The 16,146-nt window shown below is 45.0% G+C and overlaps 1 non-coding gene across 1 annotated transcript; it reads right to left on the reverse strand.

The window, feature by feature from the left end:
- Nucleotides 1-328: 328 nt before the first annotated feature.
- On the reverse strand, nt 329-400 carry trnat-cgu (transfer RNA threonine (anticodon CGU)). The gene has a single exon. It is a non-coding gene; the product is annotated as a tRNA-Thr (tRNA).
- Between the last annotated feature and the right edge of the window lie 15,746 nt (nt 401-16,146).

Genomic DNA, 16,146 nt, shown 5'->3' on the forward strand with positions numbered 1-16,146 from the left:
CCATAAAGGGTTAAGAGCCAAACACACTGACCAATTGCGCCACAGGAATTTTCTGCGGGATACGAGGAAAAAAATCACGCGCCTTGACAGGCTGCATTCCTGAAACTGACAGCTCGGCACCGTTGGTTGTTCTTGATAGGAAATGGTGTTGTTGGAGTCGGGGTATAGCTCAGTGGTAGAGCATTTAACAGCTGATCGAGAGATCCCCGGTTCAAATCCGAATACCCCCATTTTTATTTAAATTAAAATACAAGTTGCATTACAGAATTTGTCATTTCAACTGCAAAGGTACAAACAAGTAACAACTAGTGTTTTAAAGACAGCAACAAGGTACGGACGGGGATTGAACCCGTGATCTTCGGTTTACGAGACCGACGCCTTACCACTTGGCCACCGCTCCCTTCATGACTGCAAATGAAATCGGAAGCTTGGACTCTATTGAGAAGGCTGCCCGGAAAGAGAATCTGCCTGGAAACCAACCTTACAGTTAACAGCTGAATGCCAAGGATGGGCAAAATAGTCTCGGAAACTCTTTAAATAGAAAACATTGGTCTCCATATTTATTTAAAATACAAATAGAAAATAGGTTGCCAGACATGTATTTTAAATAGAAATGAGTAAATACTATTTTGCAGATAGTATTTTTTTAAAACATTCGACACCATCTACCAGCTGTAGTATACACCCCTCTTTCTCTCTCATTCCCCTCTTTCTCTCGTTCCTCTCTTTCTCTCTGACTCTCCTCTTTCTCTCTCATTCCCCTCTTTCTCTCTCATTCCTCTCTTTCTCTCCCACTCTCCTCTTTCTCTACCACTCTCCTCTTTCTCTCTCATTCCTCTCTTTCTCTCTGACTGACTCTCCTCTTTCTCTCTCATTCCTCTCTTTCTCTCTGACTCTCCTCTTTCTCTCTCATTCCTCTCTTTCTCTCTCATTCCTCTCTTTCTCTCTCATTCCTCTCTTTCTCTCTGACTCTCCTCTTTCTCTCTCATTCCTCTCTTTCTCTCTCATTCCTCTCTTTCTCTCTCATTCCTCTCTTTCTCTCTGACTCTCCTCTTTCTCTCTCATTCCTCTCTTTCTCTCTCATTCCTCTCTTTCTCTCTGACTCTCCTCTTTCTCTCTCATTCCTCTCTTTCTCTCTGACTCTCCTCTTTCTCTCTCATTCCTCTCTTTCTCTCTCATTCCTCTCTTTCTCTCTCATTCCTCTCTTTCTCTCTGACTCTCCTCTTTCTCTCTCATTCCTCTCTTTCTCTCTCATTCCTCTCTTTCTCTCTCATTCCTCTCTTTCTCTCTGTCTCTCCTCTTTCTCTCTCATTCCTCTCTTTCTCTCTGACTCTCCTCTTTCTCTCTCATTCCTCTCTTTCTCTCTCACTCTCCTCTTTCTCTCTCATTCCTCTCTTTCTCTCTCATTCCTCTCTTTCTCTCTCATTCCTCTCTTTCTCTCTGACTCTCCTCTTTCTCTCTCATTCCTCTCTTTCTCTCTCATTCCTCTCTTTCTCTCTCACTCTCCTCTTTCTCTCTCATTCCTCTCTTTCTCTCTCATTCCTCTCTTTCTCTCTGACTCTCCTCTTTCTCTCTCATTCCTCTCTTTCTCTCTCATTCCTCTCTTTCTCTCTCATTCCTCTCTTTCTCTCTGACTCTCCTCTTTCTCTCTCATTCCTCTCTTTCTCTCTCATTCCTCTCTTTCTCTCTGACTCTCCTCTTTCTCTCTCATTCCTCTCTTTCTCTCTGACTCTCCTCTTTCTCTCTCATTCCTCTCTTTCTCTCTCATTCCTCTCTTTCTCTCTCATTCCTCTCTTTCTCTCTGACTCTCCTCTTTCTCTCTCATTCCTCTCTTTCTCTCTCATTCCTCTCTTTCTCTCTCATTCCTCTCTTTCTCTCTGACTATCCTCTTTCTCTCTCATTCCTCTCTTTCTCTCTGACTCTCCTCTTTCTCTCTCATTCCTCTCATTCTCTCTCATTCCTCTCTTTCTCTCTCATTCCTCTCTTTCTCTCTGACTCTCCTCTTTCTCTCTCATTCCTCTCTTTCTCTCTCATTCCTCTCTTTCTCTCTGACTCTCCTCTTTCTCTCTCATTCCTCTCTTTCTCTCTCATTCCTCTCTTTCTCTCTCATTCCTCTCTTTCTCTCTGACTCTCCTCTTTCTCTCTCATTCCTCTCTTTCTCACTCATTCCTCTCTTTCTCTCTCATTCCTCTCTTTCTCTCTCATTCCTCTCTTTCTCTCTGACTCTCCTCTTTCTCTCCCACTCTCCTCTTTCTCTCTCATTCCTCTCTTTCTCTCTGACTGACTCTCCTCTTTCTCTCTCATTCCTCTCTTTCTCTCTGACTCTCCTCTTTCTCTCTCATTCCTCTCTTTCTCTCTCATTCCTCTCTTTCTCTCTCATTCCTCTCTTTCTCTCTCATTCCTCTCTTTCTCTCTGACTCTCCTCTTTCTCTCTCATTCCTCTCTTTCTCTCTGACTCTCCTCTTTCTCTCTCATTCCTCTCTTTCTCTCTGACTCTCCTCTTTCTCTCTCATTCCTCTCTTTCTCTCTCATTCCTCTCTTTCTCTCTCATTCCTCTTTCTCTCTGACTCTCCTCTTTCTCTCTCATTCCTCTCTTTCTCTCTGACTCTCCTCTTTCTCTCTCATTCCTCTCTTTCTCTCTCATTCCTCTCTTTCTCTCTCATTCCTCTCTTTCTCTCTGACTCTCCTCTTTCTCTCTCATTCCTCTCTTTCTCTCTCATTCCTCTCTTTCTCTCTCACTCTCCTCTTTCTCTCTCATTCCTCTCTTTCTCTCTGACTCTCCTCTTTCTCTCTCATTCCTCTCTTTCTCTCTCATTCCTCTCTTTCTCTCTCATTCCTCTCTTTCTCTCTGACTCTCCTCTTTCTCTCTCATTCCTCTCTTTCTCTCTCATTCCTCTCTTTCTCTCTGACTCTCCTCTTCCTCTCTCATTCCTCTCTTTCTCTCTCATTCCTCTATTTCTCTCTCATTCCTCTCTTTCTCTCTCACTCTCCTCTTTCTCTCTCATTCCTCTCTTTCTCTCTGACTCTCCTCTTTCTCTCTCATTCCTCTCTTTCTCTCTCATTCCTCTCTTTCTCTCTCATTCCTCTCTTTCTCTCTGACTCTCCTCTTTCTCTCTCATTCCTCTCTTTCTCTCTCATTCCTCTCTTTCTCTCTCATTCCTCTCTTTCTCTCTCATTCCTCTCTTTCTCTCTGACTCTCCTCTTTCTCTCTCATTCCTCTCTTTCTCTCTCATTCCTCTCTTTCTCTCTCATTCCTCTCTTTCTCTCTGACTCTCCTCTTTCTCTCTCATTCCTCTCTTTCTCTCTCATTCCTCTCTTTCTCTCTGACTCTCCTCTTTCTCTCTCATTCCTCTCTTTCTCTCTGACTCTCCTCTTTCTCTCTCATTCCTCTCTTTCTCTCTCATTCCTCTCTTTCTCTCTCATTCCTCTCTTTCTCTCTGACTCTCCTCTTTCTCTCTCATTCCTCTCTTTCTCTCTCATTCCTCTCTTTCTCTCTCATTCCTCTCTTTCTCTCTGTCTCTCCTCTTTCTCTCTCATTCCTCTCTTTCTCTCTGACTCTCCTCTTTCTCTCTCATTCCTCTCTTTCTCTCTCATTCCTCTCTTTCTCTCTCATTCCTCTCTTTCTCTCTGACTCTCCTCTTTCTCTCTCATTCCTCTCTTTCTCTCTCATTCCTCTCTTTCTCTCTCACTCTCCTCTTTCTCTCTCATTCCTCTCTTTCTCTCTCATTCCTCTCTTTCTCTCTGACTCTCCTCTTTCTCTCTCATTCCTCTCTTTCTCTCTCATTCCTCTCTTTCTCTCTCATTCCTCTCTTTCTCTCTGACTCTCCTCTTTCTCTCTCATTCCTCTCTTTCTCAATTCAATTCAATTCAAATTGGCTTTATTGGCATGACAATAAAAATAATTGTGTTGCCAAAGCACATACATGGCATAACCAACTCAAATATACAGACAAAGAATTTTTCTTAATACTAACAGTATCCCTCCTCCCTCTATATTAATACAGTAAACAGAATCCCTCCCTTCCCCTCTATATCAAACAGTACCCCCTTCCCCCCTCTATATTAAACAGAATCCCCCTCCCTCCCTCTATTAAACAGAATCCCCCCTCCCTCAATTAAACAATACCCCCTCCCTCCCTCCCTCCCTCTTTCTATATTAAACAGAATCCCTCCCTCCCTCCCTCTCTCTTTTCCCTCTCTAGTGTGACGTGTTCACGGTCTGTCCCTCAGGCTATGACAGGTCTCCACGTATTGACCAGCCAGTCTGGCTGTGTGTTTGTCTTCCCCCAGCAGGATTGACAGCTTCTGGGTATCACACATTTTTGGGAATTCTGGGACTAAATCACAGAATTTGGGGAAGAAAATGTCCCTTATGTTTTTATATTTTTCACAGTGTGTCAGGAAGTGAATCTCTGTCTCGACCTCTCCTGTCTCACAGTGACCACAGTGCCTGTTCTCCCTGGCCAGCCAGGTTTGCCTCTGTCGGCCTTTTTCAATGGCCAGGTTGTGGTCACTGAGCCGGTATTTGGTCAGGATCTGCCTCTGCTTTGTGTTTCTGACAGTTACCAGGTATTCTGCCAGGGTGTAATTTCTATTTAGGGTCCGATAGCACTCTAGTTTGTTTTGTGTTTTAGTGTTTGTATCCCAATGGTCCAGATAGGAGTGTTTCAGGTGTTTTATAATTTGGTTTACACTAATTGGAATTGTTTTTGCAGTGCTGTCCTGAAGCTGACTGATGTCAGTGTTGCTCAGCTCAGTGAGCTTCAGGACCAGCTGGCTGAGGGGACTCTTTTCTGGGCTGAGCTCTTGGTATTGCAGGGCTTTATGATGGAGTGAGTTTGGATCACTAGTTTTTAGATGAATCCAATATTTTAATGCTCTTTTTTGGATGTTAATAATCAATGGATAAAGGCCTAATTCAGCCCTGCATGCATTGTTTGGTGTTTTTCTTTGTAATCTCATGATGTTTTTACAGAACTCTGCATGCAGGGTTTCTGTGGGGTGTTTGTCCCATTTTGTGTAGTCCTGGTTGGTGATTGGACCCCACACTTCACTGCCATAGAGAGCAATTGGCTGAATTACACTTTCAAAAATTTTGAGCCAAATTTTGACGGGGGGATTTATATTGTAGAGCCTCCTCTTTATGGCATAAAAAGCCCTGCGTGCTTTCTCCTTTAGTGCATTCACTGCCAGGTTAAAGCTCCCTGACGCACTGATGGTCAGACCCAGGTATGTGTAGCTGCTGGTGTGCTCTAGGGTGGTGTTACCTAGAGTGAAGTGGTACTTATTTCCCTGAGATCTGGCTTTCTTCTGGAATATCATGACTCTGGTCTTGTTCATGTTTACTGCCAGGGCCCAGGTCTGACAGTACTGCTCTAGCAGTGCCAGGCTCCGCTGCAGCCCCTGCTCTGTGGGTGACAGCAGGACCAGGTCATCTGCATAGAGCAGAAACTTGACTTCAGTGTCATGTAGAGTGAGGCCAGGGGCTGCAGACTGCTCCAACACTGTGGCCAGCTCATTGATATAGATGTTGAACAGTGTTGGGCTCAGACTGCAGCCCTGTCTCACCCCACGCCCTTGTGTGAAGAATTCTGTTCTTTTGTTGCCAATTTTCACACCACACTTATTTTCTGAGTACATCGATTTTATGATGTCATAGACTTTACCCCCTACACCACTTTGAAGAAGTTTAAGAAATAGTCCTTTATGCCAAATTGAATCAAATGCCTTTTTAAAGTCTATAAAGCAAGCGAATATTTTTCCTTTATTAGTTTGATGGACGTGTTTATTGATTAGGGTGTGTAGGGTGTAAACATGATCAGAAGTGCGGTGTTTTGGTAGAAATCCAATCTGACTCTTACTCAGGACACTGTGTTCGGTAAGGAAGGCCAGTATCCGGGCGTTAATGATACTGCAGAACACCTTCCCCAGATTACTGCTCACACAGATGCCCCGGTAGTTATTGGGGTCGAATTTGTCTCCACTTTTATATATGGGTGTTATAAGCCCTTGGTTCCAGGTCTCAGGGAAATACCCAGCTCTCAGTACAAGATTGAGGAGTTTGAGCAGGGCCTCCTGCAGCTTGGGGCTGCTGTGTTTGAGCATCTCAGCGTTGATGCTGTCAGGTCCACTTGCTTTTTTTGATTTGAGGGCCTTGAGTTTATCACTCAGCTCCTCCACCGTGATTGGGGTGTCGAGGGGGTTCTGATTGTCCTTAATACAGGATTCTAAATTTTTTAGTTTTTCACAAATGGCATTTTGAGTTTTTTGTTCTTTGTTTTGTATTTCTTTGTAAAGGTTTTCAAAATGTTTTTTCCAAATGTTTCCATTTTGGATGGCCAATTCTTCTTTTTTTGTTGAATTTAGGTTGTTCCAGGTTTCCCAAAAATGATTTTGGTTTATTGACTCCTCAATTTCGCTGAGTTGTTTATTAATATGGTCTTGTTTTTTATTTCTTAGGGTGTGTTTGTATTGTTTCAGTGCCTCACAGTATCTGAGACGTAAATCTGGGCTGTCTGGATCTTTATGTTTTTGATTGGATAGCTGTCTTAGTTTTTCCCTTCTAGTTTTACATTCTTCATCAAACCACTTTTCTTTGAATTTATTCTTTTGGTTGTTTTTCCGATTTACTATTTTTAATTTAGATTTTTCTGCTGCTTTTCTAAAAATGTTATTCAAATCTTTTACAGCCAGAGTTACTCCTGTTTTTGTGTGTTGATACTGTGTGTTTTGAAATGTGTGTATTAGGGTTTCTATTTCATTGGTGCCAATTGCTTCTTTGTATATTTCTGTGCTGTTTGGAGCCCATCTGTAGGAATGGTTTAGATTGTACAGCTTACAGGGCTGTGTCTGTGTGTTGTTGATCTGCTCTGTTCTTTTTATGAACACAGTGATTTGGCTGTGATCTGACAGGGGGGTTTGTGGTCTGACAGTGAATGCATTAATAAAGGAGGGGTCCAGGTCAGTGATGGCATAGTCCACCACACTGTTACCAAGAGCTGAGCTGTATGTAAACCTACCTAAAGAGTCCCCTCTGATCCTGCCATTCATGATATAGAGGCCTAGGCCTTGACAGAGATTCAATAATTGTCTCCCATTTTTATTTACCACACTGTCATGGCTATTCCTGTTTGTAGTCATGTGCGTGTGGTACAGAGGGGATTGTCCGAATATGTGGCTGTTGCCCTGTGAGTTCATGAAGTCAGGCAGAGTGCCTGTTCTGGCATTAAAGTCACCGCAGAGCAGCACACTTCCCTGGGCCTGGAAGTGGCAGATCTCTGTCTGGAGATCATGGAAGGTGTCTTCCTTGTAATAAGGGGAGTCCGATGGGGGGATGTAGGCTGCACACAGGTAGATATCTGTTTGGCAGGTGACAATACTATTACTCATTTTTAGCCACAGGTGGGTCTCTCCTGTTCTTATTGGTCTAATAGAGTTGGTGAGCTCCTCTCTGTACCACACAATGATCCCCCCTGAGTCTCTGCCACGCTTTACGTGTGAGTGTTTCAGGGAGGGCACTATAATCTCCCTGTAGCCTGAGGGGCAGTGTGTGAGCGCGTCTGCACGGCACCATGTCTCCAACAGAACTATTACATCGACATCTTTTGTATTTTTAATAAATTCAGGGTCTGTGCTCTTCAGCCCAAAAGCAGAGGAATACAGGCCCTGAATGTTCCAACAGCTAACAGTAAATGAACTCATGTAATCCAACCAATATTATTCTTAATGAAATAAAATGTCTAACAATAACACAACCTTTTATCATTTTAAGTTCCCTTTAAACAGTAAAGTACAAATATAGTAATTATTTTAGTAGTATTAATGATTATTTATTTATTTATACTTTATTTATTTATTTCTAGTTATTTACATGTAGATTTTTTTTTTTTTTTTTTTTTTTTTTTTTTTTCCCTACCCGAGTGTTGTAGGTCTCAGTTCAGCAGCCTGGAGCAGAGGATGCTGAGGAGCTGTTTGATCTCTCCCAGTTCGGTGGGGGCTGGGGGGGTGGGCTGGGACAGAGTTGCAGCATAGCTGAGTTGCTGCTGGTGGTCGCTGAGCCTGGCGGTAGTGGGACGAGTGGGGGGCCGGATGACGGGCGGCTGTACGGTGCTGCGGGGGCGGGATGTGTGCGCTGCAGTGCGGGGGGGCTGCATGCTACGCTGGCCTCTGCTGGCACTGCTGCGAGGGGGGCTAGCTGGGCTACGGCCCATGGCTGCATCCTTCAGGGTCTTGGCAAAGACTTTGACCCCCTCCTGGTTGAGGTGCACCCTGTCGTAGAGGTGCCAGGGCCCCACTGTGGGGTGATGTGCCAGGTGCACGTTAGGCAGCGCAGCGCAGCCTCTGGTGATCTCTGCGTTCACAGCGTTGATGGTGTGTGGGTGGGTGTCGGCTCGGGGCAGCAGCGTGGAGATGACCACCCTGGAGTCGGGGAACTCCTGCGTGGCTCTCTCAGCCACCCTTCTCACGGCCTTGGCGGTGTCGTGGCGCAGGGAGCCCAGGTCGTTGGTGCCGGTGTGGATGACGATGCAGCTCGGGCTCCCCAGTGTGTCCCGGTTCAGCAGCTGCAGGGCTCGCTCCGTGTTTGTGCAGCGGATGTTGTTGACACGCCGGCTGGGAAACAGTCTCCTCATGTCCAGGTATTTCCCGTTGCTGTCAATGAGGAGGGCCACTTCTGCGTTTGTCTTCTTTTTGGCCAGCATGCTGTGGGTGTGGGTGGGGATGGGGGTGGGAGCGGGGTGGGGGGGGGAACGGGGTGGGAGGGGGAGCGGGGGGGAAGCAGGGGTGGGGATGGGAGCGGGGTGGGAGGGGGACCGGGGGGGGAGCGGGGGTGGGGATGGGACCGGTGTGGGAGTGCGGGGGGCAGCGGGGGTGGGAATAGGGGGGGAGCTGGGGGGGAGCAGGGGTGGGGATGGGACTGGTGTGGGAGTGCGGGGGGCAGCGGGGGTGGGAATAGGGGGGGAGCGGGGGGGGAGCGGGGGTGGGAGTGTAGGGAGGGTGGTAGCACGGGGAGCAGGGGTGGGGGGGGCTGTGTATCTGTGGAGCTGCTCCCTCAATCCCTGCAGCTCCTTGTTGGTGGTTTTCTCTCTGCGCTGCATCTCCTCCTTGACGCTGGTCAGCTGGGTCCTTAGGTTCGCGTTCTCCTGCTGCAGGTCCTTCATCTCGCTGGTCAGCTCGGTGATGGCCACCCTGTTCTCTCTCTTGAGCTGGCTCACCTCATCTCTGAGCTGCTGGGTGATGCTGGTTTCCGTGAGCCTGGCCAGTGTAAGTTCTCTGAACTCCACAAACTCCAGCTCCAGCAGGGCCAGGCACTCCCGCATGTGCTGGGTGTCGCTGGGGGTCGTGGGGGGGGGCAGGTTGGTGTCGGGTGATGTGCTGTCTGAGGTAGGATCTTCAGGGTCTTCAGGGTCGGTGTTCTCGGGGTCGTTGGCTGTAGTGTTTGTTTTTTCAATCTCTGCTGCCTCTTTTAGTTGTTTATATTTTTTTTCAAAGGAGGTCAGGCTAGCCTCACTGCCCTGGATCAACACAGTTCCGCTGTGGTAGACATTAATACTCAAGACTGTGCTGTCCGGGTCAGAGTCTTCTCTTAAGAGAATCTGTCTACCTTGGCAGATCCCTCTTTTTGTGACGTTGCTGTACGTCTTACACACAGCAGTGTGCCAGGCATTGAGGTGTTGAGTGTAGAAGATGAGGTTGCTTCTCATCTTGTTGTCTCCTGTCCCAGAGTAGTCTGTGTACAGACACTCCGGGTTCTCTCTCAGCACGCTCAGTTTATGATGCTTCCTGGCCTGTGCGCTGCGCAGTTCAGCCGGGTACTGGAACTCCCTGCTCTCTGCACTCTGACTCGTCTCCATGGCAACCGGGAGAATCTGCTACACTTTGTTGCAATTTCCAACTGTCACTGCCAACGGCTGCTTTTTTGAAAGTAAACTGAACTTTTTTAAAAGCAAACTACTGCTGAACTTTTAATTTTTGTAGTATTTTTTGTATTTATTACTATAAAATTATAAAATAAAATGATGGTAGTGTAAAACGCTTACCTCTACCTCTGTAATTTTCTTCCTTTATTTTCCTCTTTTATTTACTTCTATCTTTTCTTTCTTTCTCTTTCTTTATCCTTTTCTTTCCTTTTCTCTTTCTTAAATATTTTTCTTCTCTTCCTTTAATTCTCTCTTCTTTCCTTCCTTCCCTTTGCTCTGTGATTTTCTTCCTTTCTTTATTTTCCTCTTATTTCCTTCTTCCTTTCTTTCTTTTCTTTCTCTTTCTTTTTTCCCTTTCTTTCCTTTTCTTTTAATTTGTCTTCTCTTCCTTTAATTCTCTCTTCTTTCCTTCCTTCCCTTTCCTCTGTGTTCTTTTTCTTTTGGTCTTGGGATCTTCTTTTGGTGTTTTTATAATATTTAATCAAAATGTTTTCTCTTATTTTTTCATATTACGTTAAATACTACTTTAAGTACTACTATACAATATGTTTATGTTATTAAATTAGCATTTTATTTCACTAAGAAACATATAAATTTTTAAATTTTCAGGAGCTCATATTTTCTGTGACTGCTCACTCTAAAAGTCTCTCTCTCTCTCTTTCTCTCTGACTCTCCTCTTTCTCTCTCATTCCTCTCTTTCTCTCTCATTCCTCTCTTTCTCTCTGACTCTCCTCTTTCTCTCTCATTCCTCTCTTTCTCTCTCACTCTCCTCTTTCTCTCTCATTCCTCTCTTTCTCTCTCATTCCTCTCTTTCTCTCTCATTCCTCTCTTTCTCTCTCATTCCTCTCTTTCTCTCTGACTCTCCTCTTTCTCTCTCATTCCTCTCTTTCTCTCTCATTCCTCTCTTTCTCTCTCATTCCTCTCTTTCTCTCTGTCTCTCCTCTTTCTCTCTCATTCCTCTCTTTCTCTCTGACTCTCCTCTTTCTCTCTCATTCCTCTCTTTCTCTCTCACTCTCCTCTTTCTCTCTCATTCCTCTCTTTCTCTCTGACTCTCCTCTTTCTCTCTCATTCCTCTCTTTCTCTCTCATTCCTCTCTTTCTCTCTGACTCTCCTCTTTCTCTCTCATTCCTCTCTTTCTCTCTGACTCTCCTCTTTCTCTCTCATTCCTCTCTTTCTCTCTCATTCCTCTCTTTCTCTCTCATTCCTCTCTTTCTCTCTGACTCTCCTCTTTCTCTCTCATTCCTCTCTTTCTCTCTCATTCCTCTCTTTCTCTCTCATTCCTCTCTTTCTCTCTGACTATCCTCTTTCTCTCTCATTCCTCTCTTTCTCTCTGACTCTCCTCTTTCTCTCTCATTCCTCTCATTCTCTCTCATTCCTCTCTTTCTCTCTCATTCCTCTCTTTCTCTCTGACTCTCCTCTTTCTCTCTCATTCCTCTCTTTCTCTCTCATTCCTCTCTTTCTCTCTGACTCTCCTCTTTCTCTCTCATTCCTCTCTTTCTCTCTCATTCCTCTCTTTCTCTCTCATTCCTCTCTTTCTCTCTGACTCTCCTCTTTCTCTCTCATTCCTCTCTTTCTCTCTCATTCCTCTCTTTCTCTCTCATTCCTCTCTTTCTCTCTCATTCCTCTCTTTCTCTCTGACTCTCCTCTTTCTCTCCCACTCTCCTCTTTCTCTCTCATTCCTCTCTTTCTCTCTGACTGACTCTCCTCTTTCTCTCTCATTCCTCTCTTTCTCTCTGACTCTCCTCTTTCTCTCTCATTCCTCTCTTTCTCTCTCATTCCTCTCTTTCTCTCTCATTCCTCTCTTTCTCTCTCATTCCTCTCTTTCTCTCTGACTCTCCTCTTTCTCTCTCATTCCTCTCTTTCTCTCTCATTCCTCTCTTTCTCTCTGACTCTCCTCTTTCTCTCTCATTCCTCTCTTTCTCTCTGACTCTCCTCTTTCTCTCTCATTCCTCTCTTTCTCTCTCATTCCTCTCTTTCTCTCTCATTCCTCTCTTTCTCTCTGACTCTCCTCTTTCTCTCTCATTCCTCTCTTTCTCTCTGACTCTCCTCTTTCTCTCTCATTCCTCTCTTTCTCTCTCATTCCTCTCTTTCTCTCTCATTCCTCTCTTTCTCTCTGACTCTCCTCTTTCTCTCTCATTCCTCTCTTTCTCTCTCATTCCTCTCTTTCTCTCTCACTCTCCTCTTTCTCTCTCATTCCTCTCTTTCTCTCTGACTCTCCTCTTTCTCTCTCATTCCTCTCTTTCTCTCTCATTCCTCTCTTTCTCTCTCATTCCTCTCTTTCTCTCTGACTCTCCTCTTTCTCTCTCATTCCTCTCTTTCTCTCTCATTCCTCTCTTTCTCTCTGACTCTCCTCTTCCTCTCTCATTCCTCTCTTTCTCTCTCATTCCTCTATTTCTCTCTCATTCCTCTCTTTCTCTCTCACTCTCCTCTTTCTCTCTCATTCCTCTCTTTCTCTCTCATTCCTCTCTTTCTCTCTGACTCTCCTCTTTCTCTCTCATTCCTCTCTTTCTCTCTCATTCCTCTCTTTCTCTCTCATTCCTCTCTTTCTCTCTGACTCTCCTCTTTCTCTCTCATTCCTCTCTTTCTCTCTCATTCCTCTCTTTCTCTCTGACTCTCCTCTTTCTCTCTCATTCCTCTCTTTCTCTCTGACTCTCCTCTTTCTCTCTCATTCCTCTCTTTCTCTCTCATTCCTCTCTTTCTCTCTCATTCCTCTCTTTCTCTCTGACTCTCCTCTTTCTCTCTCATTCCTCTCTTTCTCTCTCATTCCTCTCTTTCTCTCTCATTCCTCTCTTTCTCTCTGTCTCTCCTCTTTCTCTCTCATTCCTCTCTTTCTCTCTGACTCTCCTCTTTCTCTCTCATTCCTCTCTTTCTCTCTCATTCCTCTCTTTCTCTCTCATTCCTCTCTTTCTCTCTGACTCTCCTCTTTCTCTCTCATTCCTCTCTTTCTCTCTCATTCCTCTCTTTCTCTCTCACTCTCCTCTTTCTCTCTCATTCCTCTCTTTCTCTCTCATTCCTCTCTTTCTCTCTGACTCTCCTCTTTCTCTCTCATTCCTCTCTTTCTCTCTCATTCCTCTCTTTCTCTCTCATTCCTCTCTTTCTCTCTGACTCTCCTCTTTCTCTCTCATTCCTCTCTTTCTCTCTCATTCCTCTCTTTCTCTCTGACTCTCCTCTTTCTCTCTCATTCCTCTCTTTCTCTCTCACTCTCCTCTTTCTCTCTCATTCCTCTCTTTCTCTCTCATTCCTCTCTTTCTCTCTCATTCCTCTCTTTCTCTCTGACTCTCCTCTTTCTCTCTCATTCCTCTCTTTCTCTCTCATTCCTCTCTTTCTCTCTCATTCCTCTCTTTCTCTCTGACTATCCTCTTTCTCTCTCATTCCTCTCTTTCTCTCTGACTCTCCTCTTTCTCTCTCATTCCTCTCATTCTCTCTCATTCCTCTCTTTCTCTCTCATTCCTCTCTTTCTCTCTGACTCTCCTCTTTCTCTCTCATTCCTCTCTTTCTCTCTCATTCCTCTCTTTCTCTCTCATTCCTCTCTTTCTCTCTCACTCTCCTCTTTCTCTCTCATTCCTCTCTTTCTCTCTGACTCTCCTCTTTCTCTCTCATTCCTCTCTTTCTCTCTCATTCCTCTCTTTCTCTCTCATTCCTCTCTTTCTCTCTGACTCTCCTCTTTCTCTCTCATTCCTCTCTTTCTCTCATTCCTCTCTTTCTCTCTCATTCCTCTCTTTCTCTCTGACTCTCCTCTTTCTCTCATTCCTCTCTTTCTCTCTCATTCCTCTCTTTCTCTCTGACTCTCCTCTTTCTCTCTCATTCCTCTCTTTCTCTCTCATTCCTCTCTTTCTCTCTCACTCTCCTCTTTCTCTCTCATTCCTCTCTTTCTCTCTCATTCCTCTCTTTCTCTCTCATTCCTCTCTTTCTCTCTGACTCTCCTCTTTCTCTCTCATTCCTCTCTTTCTCTCTCATTCCTCTCTTTCTCTCTCATTCCTCTCTTTCTCTCTCATTCCTCTCTTTCTCTCTCATTCCTCTCTTTCTCTCTTATTCCTCTCTTTCTCTCTGACTCTCCTCTTTCTCATTCCTCTCTTTCTCTCTGACTCTCCTCTTTCTCTCTCATTCCTCTCTTTCTCTCTCATTCCTCTCTTTCTCTCTCATTCCTCTCTTTCTCTCTGACTCTCCTCTTTCTCTCTCATTCCTCTCTTTCTCTCTGACTCTCCTCTTTCTCTCTCATTCCTCTCTTTCTCTCTCATTCCTCTCTTTCTCTCTCACTCTCCTCTTTCTCTCTCATTCCTCTCTTTCTCTCTCATTCCTCTCTTTCTCTCTCATTCCTCTCTTTCTCTCTGACTCTCCTCTTTCTCTCATTCCTCTCTTTCTCTCTCATTCCTCTCTTTCTCTCTCATTCCTCTCTTTCTCTCTGACTCTCCTCTTTCTCTCTCATTCCTCTCTTTCTCTCTGACTCTCCTCTTTCTCTCTCATTCCTCTCTTTCTCTCTCATTCCTCTCTTTCTCTCTCATTCCTCTCTTTCTCTCTGACTCCTCTTTCTCTCTCATTCCTCTCTTTCTCTCTCATTCCTCTCTTTCTCTCTCATTCCTCTCTTTCTCAAATTCAAATTGGCTTTATTGGCATGACAATAAAAATAATTGTGTTGCCAAAGCACATACATGGCATAACCAACTCAAATATACAGACAAAGAATTTTTCTTAATACTAACAGTATCCCTCCTCCCTCTATATTAATACAGTAAACAGAATCCCTCCCTTCCCCTCTATATCAAACAGTACCCCCTTCCCCCTCTATATTAAACAGAATCCCCCTCCCTCCCTCTATTAAACAGAATCCCCCCTCCCTCAATTAAACAGAATCCCCCTCCCTCCCTCTATTAAACAGAATCCCCCTCCCTCCCTCTATTAAACAGAATCCCCCTCCCTCCCTCTATTAAACAGAATCCCCCTCCCTCCCTCTATTAAACAGAATCCCCCCTCCCTCAATTAAACAGAATCCCCCTCCCTCCCTCAATTAAACAGAATCCCCCCCCTCCCTCAATTAAACAGAATCCCCCTCCCTCCCTCTATTAAACAGAATCCCCCTCCCTCCCTCTATTAAACAGAATCCCCCCTCCCTCCCTCTATTAAACAGAATCCCCCCTCCCTCAATTAAACAGAATCCCCCTCCCTCCCTCTATTAAACAGAATCCCCCTCCCTCCCTCTATTAAACAGAATCCCCCCTCCCTCAATTAAACAATACCCCCTCCCTCTTTCTATATTAAACAGAATCCCCCTCCCTCAATTAAACAATACCCCCTCCCTCCCTCCCTCCCTCTTTCTATATTAAACAGAATCCCTCCCTTCCCCTCTATATCAAACAGTACCCCCTTCCCCCCTCTATATTAAACAGAATCCCCCTCCCTCCCTCTATTAAACAGAATCCCCCCTCCCTCCCTCTATTAAACAGAATCCCCCCTCCCTCAATTAAACAATACCCCCTCCCTCCCTCCCTCCCTCTATATTAAACAGAATCCCCCCTCCCTCAATTAAACAATACCCCCTCCCTCCCTCCCTCCCTCTCTCTATATTAAACAGAATCCCTCCCTCCCTCCCTCTCTCTATATTAAACAGAATACCTCCCTCCCTCCCTCTCTCTATATTAAACAGAATCCCTCCCTCCCTCTCTCTATATTAAACAGAATCCCTCCCTCCCTCCCTCTCTCTATATTAAACAGAATACCTCCCTCCCTCCCTCTCTCTATATTAAACAGAATCCCTCCCTCCCTCCCTCTCTCTTTTCCCTCTCTAGTGTGATGTGTTCACGGTCTGTCCCTCAGGCTATGACAGGTCTCCACGTATTGACCAGCCAGTCTGGCTGTGTGTTTGTCTTCCCCCAGCAGGATTGACAGCTTCTGGGTATCACACATTTTTGGGAATTCTGGGACTAAATCACAGAATTTGGGGAAGAAAATGTCCCTTATGTTTTTATATTTTTCACAGTGTGTCAGGAAGTGAATCTCTGTCTCGACCTCTCCTGTCTCACAGTGACCACAGTGCCTGTTCTCCCTGGCCAGCCAGGTTTGCCTCTGTCGGCCTTTTTCAATGGCCAGGTTGTGGTCACTGAGCCGGTATTTGGTCAGGATCTGCCTCTGCTTTGTGTTTCTGACAGTTACCAGGTATTCTGCCAGGGTGTCATTTCTATTTAGGGTCCGATAGCACTCTAGTTTGTTTTGTGTTTTAGTATTTGTATCCCAA

The sequence above is a fragment of the Acipenser ruthenus genome, chromosome 42, assembly GCF_902713425.1.
Source record: "Acipenser ruthenus chromosome 42, fAciRut3.2 maternal haplotype, whole genome shotgun sequence".
Lineage (NCBI taxonomy): Eukaryota > Metazoa > Chordata > Actinopteri > Acipenseriformes > Acipenseridae > Acipenser > Acipenser ruthenus.